This window comes from Pinus tabuliformis, chromosome J (assembly GCF_031772625.1).
Source record: "Pinus tabuliformis cultivar Carrire ecotype Pingquan chromosome J, CPIR1, whole genome shotgun sequence".
Lineage (NCBI taxonomy): Eukaryota > Viridiplantae > Streptophyta > Pinopsida > Pinales > Pinaceae > Pinus > Pinus tabuliformis.
In genome coordinates, this window is record NC_142295.1 from 1,133,694,909 (window position 1) to 1,133,718,831 (window position 23,923).

Here is a 23,923-nt window from a genome sequence, read left to right on the forward strand (position 1 = left end):
CAAGCGAAGAGGAAGGAGGAGAGGAAGAATTGGAGGAAGTAGAGGGTTGGGGGGTAACTCTGGAATCGTCTAGTTGCTGACTCAATTGTTCAGGAATTGCGGTGTTCTGAATGACAGAGGTTGAGAAGAGCCATACGGGCAAGCCTATTGTCAATCCTGGAAGCGACAATGTGGCCATATGGGGTGCACCAACATCTCCCCAAGAGGAGAAGGGACTAGGATTTCCTCCAAGAGGAATTCCTTGGTTGGTGGACTCCATCCTCTCAACCTAAGACCAATGTAGGAAAGGTGATGATTATTCCGTTTAAAATAAATTTTAGACGCTTTGACACAACTTGTTTTTTCAATTTTAAAGTGTCGAGAAAAAACAAAAGATGATTGTAGTCGCCTTCGATTTTTAATGAGCCTGAAGTGACAAGTGCTCAGATGGACCTTTTCCGTTAAGGAGTCTAAAAAAGAACAAAAGGAACTGCTCTGGAAATCTAGGCAGAGGGATTACCAAACCAATCGCAAAACTGCAGAATACTTTTTACGGTATGGCAGTCAATCTTCCCGAATGCTGTGTTCAGTGCATTGCGATCGATAGGGCAGCAGGCACAACTTCCTATGGATAAAGGATTAAGCCTATTGTGGTCTCCCAAAATATACTCGATGGTACGTGGGAGCACAAGTCTGTACTGGCACTTATCGTCTCAAAGTGGAGGAATCACCCAACCAACAGTGAGAACAACAGTTACCAGGCTTTACGACACCAGAATACGTCTCTAGCCTAGACTTCTAGATGTTGTGCGTTAGGTTCCAAAGCGTTGTTAGATTCATTAAATTTATTTTATAGTTGATCTTGCTTAAGAAATTTTCCTTTCAGGTTCATCGCGTGATGTAGATGTACAATTCCTAAAATGCAATCTAAGATGATAAACAATCTTTTATCTTCTTTGTGCAATGAAAATCCTAGCTACTAAGGAAAGAAAGACATAATTCTTTCAACAAAGAGCAAAGAGCACACACTATATGCACTGTCCTAAATCAAACCAATCAAACAGTTTAAATGAAAATGCACATGCATGTATTTGTTTTCAGTCTTCTTAATATGTGAATGATAAAAAGAAAGCTAATGCACAAATTTGAATTACTTTCAAGCGACAATTACTAACAAGTTTCTTTTCAAATTCAAAATGAAGACTTGATTTCGACACTAGAAAGACTACAAATTCAGATCAAATACAACAGCAACAGGGTAATCGGTTATCAAGAGCAATCAGACTCTCTTCTATGACTGAAAACGACACTTGCGACACTTTCAAATCAAGAAATGACAGTACAATTATGTTACTTTTTTGCAAAGGAGAACTGAAAATGACTCAACAAATACACAAAAACATTTACAGTTCTTTGCACAATGGAGGCGGAATATTAGCAAGGAAAGGGGTTGCAAACAGAGGTATACTGACTACAGGCAACAAAATTCATGAATAGAACTTAAAATTCAGGAACAATGCCTAGTCTGATCAGCGCACTTGTAACACAGTGAATTTGAAATGCAGCACACCTACTACACTTGGGAAGTGCGTTGAATTTCAGATTCACAGAACAGAGACTGCGCTGGGCCAGAGACGAGACTTTGCTTGGGTTCCAGATCACAGTTTGCAATTCAGTTCAGGGATTTTGGCCGAGCAAGTGGTAATTAGTAAATCAACAACAGGGGTAGATCTAAGGAGGTTACTAGAGCCACTACAAGGGCAATTAGAGAGTTTGTAAATCAGTTGTTTAATTCATAAACAAAACCCAGAGATTGACTGAAGCGACATTTATCTACTTTGCATTTGAATAGCAAATGCAGTTTGAAAGCTACCTGGCTCGACTTCAGGCTCCGTCTGTAAGTTTATAAAGTAAACAAAAATGTAGATAAACAAACAACCTAGTCACTCCCCAGTGGAGTCGCCATTTTGTTACAGGGAAAAGTGTCTATGTAGAACTGCTAATCCCACTAAGGTGTGGTAGCTACCTTAGAAACAAACAAAGTAAAACTACTTTCGTTTTCCGTTATGAAAGATAGATGAGAGAAGAATAAAGGAGACCAACCTCTGTCTTGCGCTTGGCTCCTAGTGCAATTCCTCTCTCTTCTGATAGTCCTTTGCTACTTGCTTCCTTGTACACCCAGCTTCACAGAGTACCGGTAGAATCAAAGTATCATAACACTATACAAGAACATAGATCTATTATCATAAATAATCTAGGATCAGATGTAAATTGACCATACAAATGCATAAAACATAAACGACACAAGAGTATGGAGGAAAACTTGAATAGCTTTATTGATAATCAAGAAAGAGCCAAGAGAGTTACAACCAGTTGTTCTGACCCAGCATCATCCTCTCAGCAAGTAAGCCCTTCTTCACCTCATGCAAAGCTTAGATCACCCAACACTATGATGTTGCCTCAAGAAACCAACAACAATTCCTTACAAGATGCAAAATTCCAACCTCTGGATCTCTGGGATGAGGGATCCATATATAGATATCTATAAGGGAGATAAGTCAGCTTGTGATTTGATTAGTGTCTTCTCTCTGATAGTTCTTGCTTCCACTTGGAGATTGATGATCTCTTACTCATCCTTGGTCGAATTCAGAGAGGCAAGTGTCACAGGAGAAGTTTCTGGAAGATTCCATGCCTCTCCACCTCGCGGATTGACACTGCCATTTGTCACTTCTCACCCATCGCACCCCATAGAAGGGATTTTTGAAATACAACACACCCACAAAGTGTACTTAGGTGAGATGCAACGCACTTTGCCTATGGAGCAAGTGAAATGAATCTGTTTTGACTAGTTCTAAGTAGTTTTTCATGGTGAACTTCTGGGAGAAGTTGTAATCAGTTGACCTTGTTCCTTTAGGGGTTAGAACAACACTTTTAGGGACTTAGGAGCCCTTGGTTTATGGACATTTTATGCTTGGGGTTGCAGTGCCCAAAAATTTCTATAACAGGGGAGTTGGAAAGCTGGGAAGCGAAAACTAAGAGTCAGAAAGCAGATTGGCTTTAAAGCCACGAACTGACAAAGAGAGAGGCGGTAAGTGAAGAAGAAAAGCAGTAAGAAGCATGTTAGTAAGCTAAGAGCATAGAGAAGAAGCCGAGCTGACCTGCAGAAGCAAAGGCAACATCGAGCTAGAGAGAGACAGAGAGTCTGTGTACTCCAGAGAAGGCTTGAGAGGTTCAAGCGAACTCCTCTGTATATGCCTGTCATGTATGAGTCTCAGATCGGGCTCATACTACTGTGACCAATAGAGGTTGAGTTTCAGTAAGAAGAGTCTGTGTACTCCAGAGACTTGGGGGATCCAAGTACAGTCTTACTGATTCGTATTTGCTGTGTGAGACTCGAATTGAGCTCACTGTTGTAAAAACTCTGCTTTGAAAACATAATAGAGAGGCCACCGATGAAGGCTGGACTGGGAGATGTAGCCCAGGAGTATTGGGTGAACTCCTTATTAAACTTGTTGTGTTTATATGTTTTCTTTAACTGCTTTAGTGCCTGTGTATTTCAAAATGTTATCAATCTGTTGCATAAAATAACATAGGCACATCCATGCACATGAGTCTGTAATACCTTATTTGTTTGTCTCAGATAAATTTCAGATCAAGTGGTGTCAAAGCTTTAGGTTACTAGGGTTAGACAAGCTTGTGCTGGATTTTGTTGTTGAATGCTAACTAGGAGAAAGCTCAAATTAGGAGAAGGAGAATTTGTTGAAGCTAACCCAGAAATTGGAAGAGTCTATCCTAAGAGGAAAATGGCAGAAAAAAGTCCCTTGGAATCAGACTCCCAGTTCATGGATAGTTTCATGACCATGAGAGCCATGGTAGAAGAAATGTATAGAGAATTTAAGAAAGGTAGAGATTAAGATTCATCAGACTCCAAACAAGATAAAGGAGCAGAAGAATATCTCCTCCATGACCATTCTAAAGGCAGAGGGAAAGAAATCTTCCCACACCTCCTAATAGCCCTGAAAATAAAAAGAAAACATCTTTAATTAAATTAGATGCTAAATTTGATTTGCCGATATATGATGGAGAGTTGAATGCAGAGAAGCTGGATAATTGGATTAGATAGATTGATGTGTAATGCAGGGAGCAGAGTATCAATTCAGACAAAAGTAAGATTCAGCTGGCCAGCCTACGCCTTGGAGGAACTGCCTTGGTATGGTGGGAAGGCAGAACCCAAGCTGACATGAAGAAGCATGGTAAAATCCTTTCTGTCTGGAGTGAATTTGTTTATGCAATTAAAAAACAGTTCTATCTAGTAGTTTATATGTAGCAAGCCATGATGAGTTGGCAAACTCTTCGACAATTAAAAGGGAAAAGTGTACAAGGCTACACCCAATAATTTAGAAAAAGAGCTTTGATTCTAGGAATTTATTTAGACTCACTTGAAACTTTGCTGAAGTATGTAGGTGGTAAACACAACGACTTAAAGCACACCATTCTCATGTTTAATCCCACTAGCATAGATGAGGTATCTGTTCAGGCTACACATCTAGAGGCTAGAGGCAAGAATGTGAACCCAGAAGTTGGGGGATCATCAAAACCCACTGCAAGCAAGAATAAGGAAAAGAGAAAGCAGAAATGGAAAGAGAGGAAGACAAACGCTGTACAAAATACTAAGCCTTCATGCACTCATTGCAAGAAGGATGGGCATAATGATGAACACTGCTGGATTCGGCATCCGAAGCTGAGGCACAAGAAGTACTATGGCAAAAAGAAGAAGATTGCTGCAACTATTCAAAAGGATTTGGGGTCAGACTCAGGGGATGAAACACCAATCACAACCACAGGTATAAAAGGTAAAAATTCTGAAGCATCTACTAGTAATTTTTCACAATCTATTGATAATGAAGAAAATTAGAGGAAAAGGCATGAGCTTTTTCATATTAGAGTTATTTCTTAGCATCAAAAGATTGATACTTTGTTTGATAGTGGCTCACAAGTAAATTTAATTTCTGAAGCAATTGTAAAGAAGTTGGGATTACTAACTACACCTCACAAGAAGCCATATCCATTAGGTTGGTTATGTGATAAAGCAAAGCTACAAGTGACTAGACAATGTAAACTTAGGTTTTCTTTTGGGTCAACATTTGTAGATGAGGTTGAGTTAGATATAGTTCCCTTGGATATATGTGGAATTGTTTTAGGATGCCCTTACTTGTATGATAGAAAAGCCATTTTCTATAGAGTTGAAAACGCGTATCATCTCGTTAAAGATGGAATTGAATATATTGTAAGAGCTCATAAACTCAAGAATAATTATACTCTCATAAACTCAAGGCAAATGAAAATAATTGTAAATTCATGCAAACAATTTTTACTGATGGTTGTAAAGGAAAAGAAACCTGATAAAACCAATATATTTGAGGGCTGTAATGCTAAACAACAAGTTGATTTAGAAAAAGTTGTTTCAGAATATGATATACTATTTCAAGAACCTCCAAAAAGGAAATAGTACATTATATTAATTTGCAGCAAGATGCTCCATTGCCTAACATTGGAATGTACAGGTTGTCTGCTTTAGAGAATGCAGAAATCAAGAAGCAGGTATAGGAGTTGCTCGAGAAAGTGTTCATAATACCTAGCACATCACCATGTGGGTCTCCAATTGTCTTGGTGAGAAAGAAAGATGACTCATGGAGAATGTGCATTGATTACCGAGCACTGAATAACATAATGATAAAAAATCGTTTTCCCCTTCCTTGCATAGATGATCGATTAGATCAGTTGAAAGAAGCTATTTACTTTTCCAAGTTGGACTTGCATAGTGGCTATCATCCGGTCAGAGTTGCAGAGTAAGATGCATTTAAGACTGCTTTCAAAACGAAGCAAGGATTGTATGAGTGGTTAGTTATGCCTTTTGGCTTAACTAATGCTCCTGCTACTTTCATGAGAGTAATGAATGATGTACTCATGCCTTTTATTGATGATTTTGTCATTGTATATCTAGATGACATTCTTATATTTAGTAAAACATGGGAAGAACATTTGAAGCATGTAAAGCAGACTCTAGATGTTTTGAAGAAAGAAAATCTTTATGTTACGTTATCAAAATGTGAATTTTGCAAAACATCTTTGAATTATTTGGGTCATATTGTAGGGGGTGGTGAATTGAAGATAGATCCCTCTAAGGTTGCAGTCATTGTAAACTGGCCTAAACCCAAATTGGCTACAGAAGTTAGAAGCTTCCTAGGAGTAGCACAGTGTTGGAGAAAATTTATTTCTAACTTTTCCTTGATTACAACTCCCTTACATGCTTTAACAGGATTGAACAAGGTGTTTCAGTGGGGAGGCAAACAACAGAAAGCCTTCAACACCTTGAAAGAAAATATTAGTACAACACCAGTACTAGCACTGCCCAATCTTCAAACACCATTTGAGATTGAAACGGATGCCAGTGACTATGCCATGGGAGCAGTGTTGATGTAGCACGGTAAACCCATATGTTATCATTCTGAGACATTTAATTCTGCAGTAGTTAATTATCCCACATATGATAAAGAATTGTATGCATTAGTATAGAGTGTGAAAAAGTGGAAATATTATTTAATGGGTAAAGAGACAATTATACATACTGATCATCAACGACTTCAATATTTACACTCACAAACTAAGTTGCAGCAATCAAGACACTATAGGTGGATGGGTTTTCTACAATAGTTTCATCTTGTCATCAGATATAAAAAGGGCATACACAATAAAGTTGCAGACATGTTGTCTAGACCAATCATCAATGCATCTACTATACTTAAGCATAACTCAGTATTACATAAAAGCTACATTGAACAGTATGCTCAAGATATAGATTTCAAAGATGTATATGCAACTTTAAGTCATGTAAAACAGGTAGAAGAATTAGATTATCATGTTAAGGACCAACTCTTGTATCATCTTGGAAAGTTATGCATTCCACAAACTGAAAGAGTAAAGATAATTTGAGAAGCACACACTTCTCTAATATCAGGTCACTTTGGTGTAAGTAAAACAGTTCAACAACTGCAAAGATTTTGTTATTGGCCAAAAATGAATGAAATAGTTTTTAGATATGTAAGAGGGTGTACCATGTGTGCTAAAAGCAAGCCCAACAATAGAAAACTAGGCTTGTACACTCCACTACTAGTTCCTTCTCATCCTTGGGAAAGTGTTTCCATGGACTTTGTTGGGGGATTGCCTAAATCTAGAAAAGGTCATGACTATTTATATGTTGTTGTGGATAGGTTCAGCAAATGTGTATTTTAGTACCTTGTAACAAACATATTACAGCTGAACAAACTGCAAAGTTGTTCTTTCAGCATGTATGGGTTCATTTTGGATTACCCACTTCCATTGTATCTGATCAAGATTCATGATTTGTTGGGAAATTTTGGTCGAGTTTGTGGGAATTGATGGACACCAAACTGAAGAAAAGCACATATTTTCATCCACAAACAGATGGCCAAACAGAAGTGGTCAACAGGACAATGATCTAGTTGCTCAGAGGCTATTGCAGCAAGCATCCTAAGCTTTGGGATGAACATTTGTGTTATGTGCAGCATGCTTACAACCAAGCAAAACATTCTTCTACACAGAGATCTCCTTTTGAGACTTGTTTTGGTTTCACACCAAGGTCTCCCTTGGATTTTGTATTTGGTAAAGACATAGCAGTTGATGGACACAACGATGTGGACAAGGAAACCAAGTTCATTGAACAAATCCAAGAAATTCACCAGGCAATACAAGAACAGCTGGAAAAGAACCAAGCCAAGTACAAGGCAAGGCATGATAAGCATCGGATTGAGCATAGTTTCCAAGTTGGTGATCAAGTTTGGCTGCATATCAGCAAAGATAGAATGCAAGGTGAAGGTAAGAAGCTGAAGCCAATAAGGTATGGACCTTTCAAGATACTTGAAAAAATTGGTGAGAATGCTTTTCGCCTTGATTTTCCAGCTTACATGCACATCTATTCAGTAGTTAATGCCGAAAGCTTGAGACCATTTGAACCTTCATTAATTGAATATCCTGAAGAGTAGAGTCAATTTCCTTCTATTGATGATCTATTGCCTGAATATATCAATGAATTGTAGGAAGATACAGTTCTGGACAGGAAGGTGAGAACTACGCGTAGAGGGAATGTTGAGTACCTCAGGATTGGACTCAAAGGTTCAAAACCAAGCAGTGAAAAATGGATAGAAATTGGGCAAGCGAGGAATCTATACCCTCACTTGATTGATGCTTAAAAAACAACTTTTGGTGGTCCAAAAGCTTTTTCAGGTGGGAAGGTTGTGATCCAAATTGGATCCTAGAACACTCTCTAAGTTTTCATGAACTATTTAAAAATCATGCCAAATTTTCAAAGTCTTATAAAGATCGATCTTATCGGAGGTATCCTCGTAACAGTTGCAATTTGTGATCAGCGCGGAGCAACGAGGACTGTTGATCAAGCATGCTGACTGTCGGCCCATGGTAACGCGTGCTGCCACAAATTGGAAAAACCAGAGGCCATTTCAAGAAACGGGGGTAGTTTCTGATATGCGATTAGCGACAAGTCTCTAATCGCATATTGCAGGCAAACCCCTCAAAGAAGGAAAAGCCCCGAGTGCCCAAACCCGAAAGATCATAAAATGTAATGGATATCGCGCCGATTCTGTTAGAAGCGGGGTACCACAAAAACCGACAAAACATCGGAAGGGCTTCGAGTGGTAAGCAGTTTCAACCGAGTCCCGCCCGATGCCACACAATGGGTGACACACGTCCGGCGGAAGAGAGAGAAAACCGCTCACATCGGATGGGTAAACATCATGTTACTTAACTGCCGGATATGGACGATGACCATAGGATCTGGAGGCCCCAGATCAATGGTAGAGATACGTTTCAATGGATGACCAGATTTGACGAGGGTAACAGGCAGAGTTGTATAGGATTTGATGTCCGATGTGGACGATACATTGGTAAAATCTCGTGTTTTGTGGGCATTCTTGGAGTAACGAAATAAACAACCATGTCCAAGAGAACTGACACTCAGTTCGTTATGAAATAGGTGGCCACCTCCCTGTGAGGTGTTATACAGTGATGATTATGTAGAACACAGGGATTCAAACAGACAGAGGCAGGGGAACCAGAAAGCCGGGAAGTGGAAACGAACAATCAAAAAGAAGATTGGCTTTAAAGCCATGAACTGACATAGAGAGAGGTGGCAAGTGAAGCAGAAAAGCAGTAAGAAGCAAGTTAGTAAGCTAAGAGTAGAGAGAAGAAGCCAAGCTGACCTGTAGAAGCAAAGGTAGGGTTGAGCCAAACAGAGACAGAGAGAGATAGAGAGTTTGTGTACTCTAGAGAAGGCTTGAGAGGTTCAAGCGAACTCCTCTGTATATGCCTGTCATGTATGAGTCTCAGATCGGGCTCATACTACTGTGACCAATATAGGTCGAGTTTCAGTAAGAAGAGTCTGTGTACTCCAGAGACTTGGGGGATCCAAGTACAGTCTTACTGATTCGTATCTGTTGTGCGAGACTTGCATTGAGCTCACTATTGTAAAAACTCTGCTTTGAAAACATAATAGAGAGGCCACCACTGAAGGCTGGACCGGGAGACATAGCCCAGGAGTATTGGGTGAACTCCTTATTAAACTTCTTGTGTTTATATGTTTGCCTGTTGTGTTTTCTTTAACTACTTCAATGCCTGTGTATTTCGCAATTTTATCGATCCGTTGCATAAAATAACATAGGCACATCCATGCACATGAGTATGTAATACCTTAATTGCTTGTCTTAGATCAATTTTGGGTCAATACCAAATTCTAAAAAACACAAGGCAATAGGCCTGAAGCTTTGAGGGTCCTCATAATGGGTAGATTTAGGAATTAATGAAATAAAAGTGGAGTTTAAAGTAGGGTGTACCTTCTAAGATATGCGAGACTCTTTCATCACATCTAGGATATCTTGCCCTAGGAAGGACCAAGATTCTTGGAATAATTCTATCGTGAAGCCATTTGGACCCAACACTTTATTTCTGGCCAACCCTTTGACAACATACTGTACTTCTTCCAGAGTGATTTCCCTCATTAGAGCGAGATTCTAGTCCATGCTAACAAGATGAGGTATATTATGGGTTATTCTCTAAATTGCCTCCGATTGATACGGGATGGGGTTTGAAAGCAGGGAGTGAAACTGATCCACCATAAGGTTTTCCATCTCTTCATGGTGAGTAAGGTGGTTTCCTGAAACGTCCTTGAAAGAAAATATTTGATTATGTTGCTGATGTTGAATCATGGATTTATGAAAGAAGCGAGTATTCCTCTCACCTTCCCTAAGCCATTGAATTCTTGATTTCTATTTCCAGAGGATTTCCTCCCATTTCTTCCTTTCCTCAATCTGGTTCAAGATTTATCCTTCCTCCATTGCTACTATCCCCGAACGACCTTCGTTGATTATTAGTTGTTGAATACTCTGCATACGCTCTTGGAGGTGAGTAGTTCCTTCATAATATTTCCAAATTCAAACTGATTCCAATGTTTTATCTATTGTTTGATATCTTTCTATTTAAGCTAAAAGGTATGCATATAATTCCTGCCTTGCAATGTGCTATATTTCCACCAACTTTCCATTTTTCTTAGAAAGGAGGGGTCTCTTAGCCAAAAGGATTCTAATTTGAAAGGCATTTTTCTGGGTGCCAATTTTAGATCCATTTCAAACCTGATCAGCCAGTGATTTGAACCCATGAATGGAAGAATGGAGGCTTCAAAAAACATATCCCTACTTATAAGATTCTTCGATGCTAGGAATCGGTCAAGGCATAAGGCTACTTGGTGAGAGACCCCCCCCGACGATTGTTCTAAGTATACATTCCATTGATGGTTTGAATATCTACCAATTTAAATTTTGCAATAAAATTTCTAAATGCATACGTCTTGGGATCCATTCTCATGATCCCCCCCTTTTTCTCCTCAATTGAGGAAATTAGGTTGAAATCTCCACCAATTATCCATAGCTCCTCCAAGCATAGACTTCTAAGATTTCCTATATTCTGGAGGAAAGCCACTTTCTCTCCTAGAATGTGAGGGCTGTAGAAAACCAATAATAGGACCCAATCTCGGGTTCCTATATGTTTGCATTTCCCTAAAAGGATATGAGGCAAGATGAGGCAATTCTAAAAAATAATCTTTGTTGGATTCCAAAGGATATCCGGACCACCCACACTTCCTTTAGCATCTAGGGCCATTACGTCATACAAAAGTCTCATTCCACGAGCAATTGCTTTCATTCGTTCCTCAACTACTTTAGTTTCCTAAAGCATCACAATACTCATTTTTTCATGTTTAAGTCTTTCCCTCACATTTATTTTCTTTCCTCTATTATTGAGGCCTCTTACATTCCAAGAGATTATAATCATTGAGAGGATTTATTAGTTTGGTGGAATACCGCTAAAAGTGATACCACCCTTCCCGAGTTTACCAACAGATCACCAACCATCTGTATTGATTCCTACAAGTTCTTGCAACCTCGTTTCTTCCCTCCTTTTCCCTGTCCCCCTTGATCTCGGACATTACCCAGATGAGATCTAGGTCACTCTGGGTGGTTTGGAGGGAGCTTACTTTGCATGGCTTGATATTGCTGGAATGTATCTCAATACAAATTCTTCTGGTCTTTTGGGATAAATATCTCATCCATGTTCCACCATTCATTCAACAACCTCTTCAACACTTGTTCCTCTGGGCTTAGTTCTTCCTTCAATCCATCAATCTCATGTTTTCCTCGTCTTTAGATTTTTCATTGTCTTCCTGATTCGATGGGTCTCCCTAGGCTTTCCTTTTGGGTTTAGTGGTGATATTAGGTGGAACCCTGGAATTTACATTTCTGATCTATTGGCCCACCTCCTTTGTATTTTCATTGTCATCCCACATAGCCTCAAACTAATTTTGGTTCTCCTACATTCTTTGGTGTGGTGGTTGATTATTTTCCTAAGGCGATTTTGCAAGCCTTTTTTGTAAGAAACCTCTTGAAAACCCTATTGATCTTCCTGCGGCTTGAGAGATTCTTTGGGGGATATCATCTCCACTGGTCCCATTTGATTCAAGGGGCATTCTCGAAACAAATTCCCATATTCATGACATTTCTGACAACGAAAGGGAATGTGCTCATAGTCTAGGGGCTATTGCCAAATCTTGTCCTAATATTTAACCTCAAAAAATTCAAGGAGAGGCTTAGTTATGTTCATGTATACACATATTAGAGCATATCAAGTGTATCACCCTAGACGAGTGGAGTCAGCTATGTTAACAAATCTACTAACAACATTGCCAATTCCTTCTAGAATTTTTGGGTCTCATAAATCTATTGGCAGGGAAAATAAGCATACCCATACCGAAGCTGCCATGAATTTTTGGGTCTTAGAAATCTCTTCATGTGTTTCCTCCTAGAAACACATGAAGAGACAAACATTATAATATAAATATTTCCCATTTTCAAAAACCCTTTCCTTATCTTCCATACTAGTTAAGATTATTGTAAAAAGGCCTCGAGCTCCCAATTTTAAATCAGTATGGCCTTTCAACTACCATTTTTGCTAGATACATTTAATCAGATCCCACTCTAAGGGAAAAATACCATTGAACTTATAGATCAAGGCACAATCCTTCATAAACTTGTGGTAGTTTTCTAGTTTATTACTCGGAAGCATGAATCTTGGTTTTTTCACTGCACTTGGCATACATTAGCCTCTAAGCCGAGCTTTCCATTGAGCCCCCATTACTGGACTATATTTGGAGTCTTCCTTTTTTTTGTTTGCTAGTGCGGCTCCTCCTTTATTACTCGATTCACCATTTCAACATTTAGATAGGAGGGTATCTTTACCCTCCCCACCCAATCACTCATCTAGCTTGTCAAAATTCATTGATTAGAGAAAGAAGGATAGGGTTTGAGATATTGACGCTGTAGAAAAATTTAGAAAAAGAAATCCAAAACCTTAGAAGAGCACATGAGAGCTAGCATTAAGCTAAAATATGCTTCCATTTTTACCATTATCTAATACATTTATCTATCTTAAAATTTCCCAACTAAGTATTATTTTCATACGTAATTACCTTACCTCACTTTCCCTTTTTACTTAGTCATTTACATTACCATTTATATCATTTCTTATGTTACTTTGGAATATATCCCTATGACATATGGAAACCAGATGGACATATGTTAGGGTGACACTCTGAAGGAATTTTCACGATGATACTTTGAAGGTATTGATAGCATGACAACTAATAGTTGAGATGGTAATCGAATGCTACATTAAATAAGTTACACAGGGTTCCATGACTCTTTCTACTTCATACAAAAATAATTTGGTATCCCCTAGCTTGATGTATTTATGTAATTAAATGTGCATATGTGTGTACCTTGCTAAATGTGTTAGTCTGAAAGACATTTAAAAAACTTAATTATCAATAATTCATTACCGATAATAACTGATTATTATGAATTTTTACTTTTGTAAATAAAGAACTATGGAAAATTGGTTTTTGAGTACAAATAGAAGAAAGAGATGATACTGCAATTATTGTGGAATAATTATTACTTATCAATAAGTCATAGGCATATGATCTAGATGATTAGATTTATTGCAAAATTATGATATTGGAAACTTAATTGTTTTCAAAAAAGACAGTGAGCTATCTTTGGTAGTGGGAAATAGAAGCTCATAAATGAGATGATAACTACCTGCCACTTGTTGGTGAGATGGAGGTAGTTACTAACCACCAAAAGAGTGCTAGATGGGTAACTTATAAAAATATATTTTGTCTATTTGTTTTTGTCTCATTCTAAGAAGGGAAGACATTGAAGAGAAGCAAGGGAACATAGACAAAAAAAAAAGGAAATTTGTAGGCCTGTTATGCTTAGGGGTATATTGGCTAATTTGTAGTATCAAGGCTGGGAGGAGAAAATTATTTAAAGTAGATAGCCATTTCAAGTCGGTATATCTACCTACAATATTTATTTACCCTGATAAAAGAAAACAATGGGCTATGTTTGGTTTCCGGATTTTACATAGTGAAAATAAAAAGATAATCAATTATGTGTTTCTATGTAAATTGGAAGTATGAATTAAATGGGCTAGTTGTAGTTTTTATTTTGAATTTTGTATAGTTAAAGGAAAAAGAATAGAGACTATTTATACTTCCATTTATAAACTTTGTTCATTGCAAGAAAAATATTATATATGTTACATAAGATTTTATAATATATAAGTTTATATTATATCTTTTCAGTGAAGGATCAAATATCTTTTTAGTTTAAAATAGGTCTGCATCTGGTAGATTCAAAGTTAAGATGGATCTAGGCTAATTTAATTATTAATTATATAATTTTATTTTGACCAATGTAAATATTACATTTTACTCAATATTTCCCCTCACCCTTATTAATTTTATAGTTGAGTTTGTTTACTTTTAAAATTTAAATATAAAGAAAAATTACAATAAAAAGTGGACAAATTAAGAGGATATATTGGACAAAATATAATATTATATTATCATGTTTTACCCAATATTTCTCACAAGCTAGTAAAAAGTGGATGAAGTTAGGCATAAATATTAGATAAAATGTAATAATTACATTTTACCTAATATTTCTCCCACCTCCTCCCTTCTCCCCAGCTTAGTTTCATAGTTAAGCTTATTCATTTTTAAACTTACCATCATAGACCTATCAAAGCTCTATTTCTATAGAAAATTATTACACATAAATTAAGAGAATATATTACATATATTATATTAAAGTGTATATCAAAGACACCATTAAAATGAAGAAACAACTATTATTATCTACTTTCTGCAATCCTGTTTAACCTTACTCTAAATCTTCTATGCATGTACACATATTATGTATTCATCCATTCAACTATAGAAATAAAACATACAAAAACAAAAAGACATAAGGCCACAAACAAATTCCATTCAACTATAGAAATAAAACATACAAAAACAAAAAGACATAGGGCCACGAACAAATCTATACAAATGTCAAAGTGCAAACACATCCATAAAAAAACGTTGTACCTTTACATGCTACATGGATTCCACGCCATCATTTTCTACAACTAATTATATATCTAAACATAACATCAAACTAAGATGGATCTAGGCTAGTTTAATTTCCCCTTTAAATACATTATATTCCACATGAATACAATGGGTCAATACCATGGTCATTTTTATTTTTTTATTGTTATTTTTTATAAGGTTATTTTTATTTTATTTTCACCGCCTTATAATGTTTACATTAAGTTACCCTTATCTACCATATTTTATTTTTTCCCGAGTCAAAATGTTTACATTGACGTTACACATCTTTAGCATGCTGGGATGGAGAGCACCTCTCAACCCAATAAAAAATGAGTAATTTTATTAAAAATAAATAAATAATATTATATTTTAAAATAAAAAATATTATATTCAAATATAGAGTCCACCAATGTTAAATTAACTATTTTACTTTAATTATTTCACACATTTTCACAAACATAATTCCACTTTGCATTGTACAATAAAACCAATTCATGTTGAATTTATATTTTGTTTATACATAATAATTATATCCATTTATAATTATAGACGACATTGACATTAGATTAAATTTGTTAAATGTTAAACATTTACACTTGACATCTATCTCATACTGGATTCTATCCCATGCTCGGTTGTAGAGCGCCTCACCACATAATAATATATATTTATATGCATATATAAATAACAACACTCTTATGTATAGATTAATTAGATAAATAAAAGTGTGTAAGAAGTAATTTCCTCAAAGTACTCTAGAAAGTTAAAAGGAGAAGACTCGTATATTGTATAAACAAAATATTATAGGGTTGCCAATAGCCCTTAGGATGATCACAATGAAACCAACCGACAAAAGTTTTGTTACCATAAAGACTTTACACCTTCCCACTTAACTTTCAATCTAGAAAGAAATTATATATCATTTAATATAATTACAAGAGTTAAGTAGTCTCACCGTGGAAGCATAGACACAAGAACCGGGAGCAAAAATGTCTGACCTGGCGGTGGGAACAAAATCCATGTGAGTTGCAGATGCCCAACACTTTGGAAACATCACAGGAAAAACACTCAATCTAAATGTGAAGACGATACTGGAAACAAACATACATATGAAATAAAAAATTAGGAACCATAGTCCGGATAGAAAGTATGAAGGAAAGTTAGTCATCAAGAAATAAATGTAAAGAAAGTTTTGAATGTAACTTGAGAATAAATTACCTGAGACCAATTATTCCTTCTATCTGCACGAGTAAAATGAGTAAGTGTTAGGGATAAGAAAACAATAAGAATACAAAAAAACAAAAATGGATGCAGAATAATGTGAAGTTTTTCTCTAGTAAAAACATGTTTATAAATTAGGGAGAGAGAACGAGTTAAACTCTATACATAATAGAAAGAAATTACAAGCAAATAAAGAAGTTCCCTATAGACAAGAAAACAAGTCGAGCATGCATATTGTTACCTAACTTCGTTGTTTTAACATGTAATGGTAAGAGGACATAAATCCTGATAAATCCTGACTTCTAGTATTTAAAAAAAAAAATACAACACGGATTAACCTTGTGCAATTGTATATAGTTACGAATAATATAATTGAGTATATATTGACCTGTTGTGTCTTGGCTAGAAGAGTAGGCCACCCATAGAGGACGTCTCGGCTCTTGTTGAGGCATAAGTTACCTGTTATTGTGCGGCTTGCAGGTTGTTGCACGTAGCCTAGGTTTATAGTCGCAGCCAGTCAGATTTGATCCTGGGTCTGTTCAGGGTAACTCTCACCAGTTACCGATTATCCTAGATTCAAAAAAAATAAAAATAAATAAATAAATATAGTCAAAACCTTTTGATAATAATGGGTATCTAGGGTTTTGAAAACCCAAAACCCTGATAAACAACAAGAAAACCAATTTGTAACTGAATAGCTCACTAAAACCCTTGTCGGATTACAAGAGAAATTAAGGAATAGATGTTCCCATACACTATTGTTTCTGTTCTTTCCACAAGGATAGTAATTTTACTTCGAAAAAGAACTGTGAAATGAATCCAAATCGCCATTACTGAATCATTGAAAACTGGAACAAGGTACTCATATAAGAAACTAAGGGATACGATAATAAGTGAAGTAAAGAATTTCACCTGAGGTCATTTGCGCAAAAAAGAAAATGCCACCTGGTAGAAAAAGGGTTATAATTTGAAATAATCGCTGTAGCTGACATCCATTGTAGCCAGAGCGAATTGCTATCGAAGCAACCCTGCAACAATTATAGGAAACCTTAGGAGAAAGCCAGATACAACAAGGCTAGACCAGAGACAATGTAATTATTTAAGAAAATTTTTTTACCAAACAATACATTTGCTTATGTAAAGCGTTTTACAAAACAATGTTACCTCTGATATAATTTTGAAGAGATCCAAACCAAGCGAGCAATAAACAACTCAGAGAACTCAATGGTTTTTATATTGGCAGAAGCACTCACTAAAATTTCTTTCAAAATTGGAACATTCACAGAGGAAACAAAGGTTTTCGATTAACCGTTATCAGAATAACCCAAGATTTTCAAATGAGTCTAAAAACGATGTTAGGATAGACACACAATTTTGAAATGTTGTCTTGTCACTGTTCATGTGGCAGGTCAAAAGGACCTATCGGGGAACCATCACATATTGACACGCGTACTAATAGAAGGTCCTAAATGAAAAGATTATGTTCAACTTATCAAATAGTACCACATTCATATTACTAATTCCAACTATATGATTGTATATAGGTTTGGTGATATGTCTTAAAAACAAGGTGGCATAGCTAGTATTTCCCAGTTTAGTTCAATTATTGAATTTTGAAATGTATGAACTAGCTATTGTATTTGATATTGTATTTGAACAAGGGCTACTTTGTAGATATTCAAGTATCTCTAAATTAGAGTAAGAAACAAATAAGATATACATGAATGAATGAATAAAGTGTTTTTAGTAGCCATAAAATAGTGTTAATGACTTGAGACTTAGTACTTGAATGTTGAAACCAAAATTCTTGAACCATACTTCCAAACAAACAAAAAATATTTCTACCAAAAGTAGTAAAAAAATATATTGATATCTAATGTTGAAAACTGCTACTCTATATATATATATATATATATATATATATATATATATATCTTCTCATCGAATTCTATTTTTACACAATACACAGTATTACATTTGTTCGAATACGTATGAATATGCTCAAGATAAACATCACAAATATATATATATATATATATGAGAATGACTATACTAAATATCAACAAAAATATATGTTCTACACAAGTGAAATGAACACTCAAGTAGAGATTTTTATCAAACACAATAAACCAACTAATAAATTAAGAAAATATTGACATTGTAATGTTTTATGTAATAAAGACACAATTACCTTATTAATTTTAGGTGATATAATTTTTAACAAAATTATGATATATATTTTTTTAATAATGTGTTTTTGAATGCATAATAATTTAAAGTTATTTCAATTGATTTTTATTTGATTTTAGGCAAAATTCACTAGTGACAATTTGACCATGGCTTACATAACTAGATTCAAATGTATTGTAAAAAAATATAAAAAATTTACATTTGCATTAATTATCTTATGACATTTCAAAATGAATAAAATATTTGGCAAAACTGATATTAAAAATGTCATTTAAACAATATAAAATTATAATTTAACTAACCATTATATCAAAGACTTTGAAAATAAATATGATTGAAATCTTTCTCCGTGAAAAATTGGTATTTCAAGGTGTATTTCAAGAACCAATAGATTAAAAGTTATGTAATCTAAGTACTATAAAATAATAATTTAGCTAACTATTACATTTTTTAATAATTTCTATATTTCTCAAAATGAAATGTATTATTTATTATTTGATAATTTATTTTTATATGATGTAATATGTTATTTGATAGTATATATGACAATTTTATAATTGTATCATTTTAGAAATTGAAATTTAATATAAATTTTAAAATCTAAAACAATTAAATAAAGATTCGAAGATACAAAATAATTAAATACAACAAAAACTAAAAATATAGAGCATATTAAAATTTTCAATTAAAAAAAATAATTTCCAAAATATTTAACATGAATTTGGGGAGACACTTAAACCCATTGCACTTTCTTACTTTTACTTTTAGTTGAAAACCTCTCTTTGACAATAGACAAAATTCACCAAATCCACCATTTAAAGAAACTTGTATTGCTAGTTTGAAAAATCGCTAAAACCATTTGTACATCACTATTACAAAACATTTTATTGTGACTTCCCTGTCATTTGATATTTATTAAAAAGCTAGATCACTTCACTCTATTTCACAAGAACATAGTCATATATAATATTTTATTTCTTGCTAATGTAAATTATCCCTAGTAACCAGTGAATACAATAAAAATATAATATAATATAATTTTACTTCACCTTAATTACACCGAAGATGTTTCTTTCTGAATCCATTCACAACCGACCATCGTCAACCTTTTTGTTTTCCACCGTTGATTCGTTGATTTTATTTTTGTTTTCCACCATTAGATCTGTCAAAACAGGGTGCCGCACACTGCGAATTGCCCTGCTCCGTAAATTTCCCTCAACGGTGATGGTTCCAGAGACTATAGCTAAGATAAAAGTTTCCAGAACCGCCTCCTCTCCAGCAAGGATAGAAGTTTCCAGAAGAGAACGACCTCTTCCAAGATGATTTTCTGTATTTATTTATATTATGGTAAAACTGCAATTTAATTTCACTACATAACAGAATTAAGAGTTGCGGGTATGCAATGTAAAGTAAAACAATATTAAACTATAACATTAATAATGTACCTCATTTTAGAGAGTTGGCATTGAAAAATAATGTTGGGATCTTTTAAAACGAATTATGCTGGCCTAGAGACATTTTCTACTATAATTTAGTGTGAGAAAGATAGGTATGAATTTGCTTCATAGTTTATATATTTAAGAAATTAAATAATAAAAAAAATTAAGATCAAATTAAATAAAAATTAAGATCAAACATTAAATATTATATAGGTAAGAAATTAAATTAACAAAAAAATTAAAGACCAAATTAAATAAAAATTAAGATCAAACATTAAATATTTTGAATAAAGCAATATAATTAATCATTTTTATCTTTTGCAAGAATCTGGAAATATAATTTGTTTTGATTATTCTGTAGAGATGCATATTTTAGAGATGTGTAAATCATATTATGCTTAACTTCCAATTATCATGTCTATATTAAAATAAAAATAATATATTCTTTAAATAAAAAAAATGTCTCTTATAATTTAAAAAAACAATATACATATTTCATTAGTTTTAATTAGTCCATATTAAAATAAAAATAATATATTAGAAGTAATGTCTTTTGTAATTAAAAAAATAAATAAATTAATGTACATATTTCATTTGTTTTAATTAAAAACTCTAAAAATATCCAGTTGATACATGACCATTTTAACAGTCTTTTACATTTTTTGGTTAGTGCTAGGTATGGGGTTCTTAATATTATCATCCAATTTATATATATATTTTTTCTAGTCTTCTTGATCCATTAGCTTTTTCTAAAGTGAAAAGCTTGAAAAAAGATTTTACAGTTCAAGAGATTTGATCCCTCTCAAAAATATTAAATAATTATAAATCAGGGATTAAATAGGTTACATTAGAGATTAATACCATCGTTAAAACCATGGGTTTTCATAACCTAGATCTTGAAAGCCTCTTGTTTACCTAAACCACACTAGAATTCCAACCTTAAAATTGACTCGAGGAGATTAACTTGGTCTTTATCATTCATTAACCATCTGACATGAGATATCGCTTTAGCCCTCTCAAGCTAGGATACCAGTACACCTACCACTCTAGTACCTATACAAGTGGTCTATTCCACAAGTTGATGACCATATGCCATTGAATTTAATGTATGATTGATCAAAGTATTAAGGATTTACAACAATTCGTTCTCATACATGACATGTTTGCCTCAACAACAGGTCTTACAGCTTCCTAGAAAAACACATCTACCTTTGATCAAAAACCTTAGGGTGTTATCACATCATTAGGGCCCTCATCACATGTTGGCTTCTTCACTAAACTTCAAACCATCGACTCCATCTCTTTCTTCTCATCAACGTTATCACTGTCTCACTACATCTCTAGGTTTGTTGATCATCTTGCCAAGATTTGGGAAAATTTGTCTTTTATCATTGTGCTTGAAGTAGCAAGTTTGTCTTGTGGTTATGCATAAAACATCATGAATGAATTATCACAAAAATATGTGAATTGTGCATGCAATTGTAGCAATTGTCACAAATTTAAGGACTGGGAGTGCGATACCCCAAAAATTTTCTGATTCACATTTTAACCACAACCATTTAGGGCACGTATATAATGATTCTAATGAAACATCAACACCAAAGCATAAGGCTAAAAGTCATGCTAATCATGTAAGTATTGGAAATCGACTAGAACAAACGTGTGATTGTGAGGACATGAATAGGTTCGTGTATTGTGACTTGGCTCAATGTGGTGATTCCTCTAAAATGGTCTTTGTAGAGAGTGTTGTTGCCTTGTCATCATCTGAGTCAATTCATAACTGACTATAGTTTTCCATGTAACTGGTAGCAGTCAATTTATTTGAGCTATGCCATGAATTTGAAAATATTCAAGTAAAGATTTCCACGCTACGAAAAGTCCAAAAGTTGATACTTACAATTTTCTTCAAATAAACATAATAGTGAAAACTTACAAGTTATCCTTGAACCCATAGTTTCAAGGATTTCAATTTGTGGGGTATATTTCTACTTATTGTTTGACTTTCAATTGTGAAGTATATTTCTACTTATTTTTCTAGCTTGCAGTTTTTGGGAAATGGTGCAGTTTCTGGTGTGATTTCTTGTGCCATTTGGAAATTCCATGTTGTTGGTTTGGATCAGACATGGTTTTCCCACCCTAGTGTGGTGAATCTAGTAATAGAGTTTATCATATCTATGGCCGAGGAAGTGATTATTAAATCTCTCACACTTTTTGTCTGTGTTTCTTTTGATTTTTAGGGACTCCCTCAAAATCATTATTCCATAGACTAAGAAGAGGCAAATCGTAAGAAAATACAATCTCTATTATGTATGCTTTCTCATGTATCTTTGAACATCAAAACAACCCATTGCATTCATTCACAGTTGCACCTTAATGTGTACGCTTTGTAGGCATTTCTAATGTTCATATTGCTTTTTATGTTTTGGACCAATGCAACATATATCACATAAGGTATGTTTTGAAGAGGGATAGTGACAGAAATGTGGAGCTAGCATTCAATCACCAACCTAGAGGTTTAAGAAAAAGATGTTAATTTGGTTATTTGAAGGTTTTTGCATGGCCTCTAGATGCATAGATATTTCTTAAAAAAATTGTTGTTGGTGGGCACCACAAACCATATCGGCTTTACAAATCCCTATCCATATATATATAAAAACACTAAAAAACTTAAATTTAATACATCAATTATTATTTGTTTGAATATGCAAACCAATGTACAACTTTTTCAATCTAACAATCTTATTGGCATCTCTTTGCGACAATTGCACGCACAATTCACATATTTTGGGGATAATTCATTTAGGATGTTGTATGCATAAGATCAAAGAACAATCTTCCCAAATCTTGGCTAGATGATATTCCCAAATCTTCCATCCCTTTGGTGTATCTTTGCACCTTTAGGGGCAATTGCTAGTTTTACACATTCTTCCATTATTATCCTTCGTGTTTTGTACCACTAGCGAACATGTTGCTTTGGGATTGTCATAAAATGGTGGATTTAATAAAGCTCATGGGATTTTTCACAAATCATTAAGGATCTTTATCGAATCACAACTATCGAGTAGCTGACACCACAAAAGTAGAACATCGTTGATTTTGGCTTGATTCGTCGTGTCAAATCATAGTTCCCCAGACACAAGAAATATTAAAAATATTAAGCAAGTCGCTGGTGTCACTGGTTTTCTGTAATATTTTTTATATATATAAGAATGACTGACTGGTTAGTCATGGATATTTCTGAAAGGGAGATATGATTGCAATGTACAAATTGACATGGTGACCGTGGCCACATTTATGTCATTGGCGTGTTTGTGAGATTTGGTTGGTCACAACTGACTCAATGTTGCATTTCATCTTTCCTCAATGACGTGTCTGCAAGAATTGGGTGGTCACGCCTGACCCAATATTGCATTCCGTTTTTCCTCAAATACAAGACATGCACAAAAGTTAAATTTCTAGTAATACTAATGACAAAAAATACAAAGTTAACTAAATTGGTGGCGGTTGTAAATTTTCATTAATTCGTCAACGTACATATTATCATTACGAATAAGATTCTAACTAATCAGAGTGCAAATCAATACAAATCACTAAAAAAAGCATATTTAATTTGTTAAATATTTTATATTTTGAAGATGTTATAACAACATTAAGTAAGAATATAAAAAAATTATGGTTGAATTAAACATCCTAATAAAAGAATAAATCTAAATGGCCATCCTTAAAACTACCTCACAACTCTCATAAATCTTAAATCTAAACGACGATCCTTAAAACTACCTCACATCTCTCATAAATCTTAAATCTAAACGACCATCCTTAAAACTACCTCACATCTCTCATAAATCTTAAATCTTAATTATTCTATATAATAATATAAGAAGTAAATATTAATTTTATAAATTTAATAAATTCCTAATTTTATTATAATTTTTAATCAAAACAAACCAACCAACGGTTATAAATTAAATAGATATTTGGTTTATTTTAATTCTTCCACAATATAAATGAC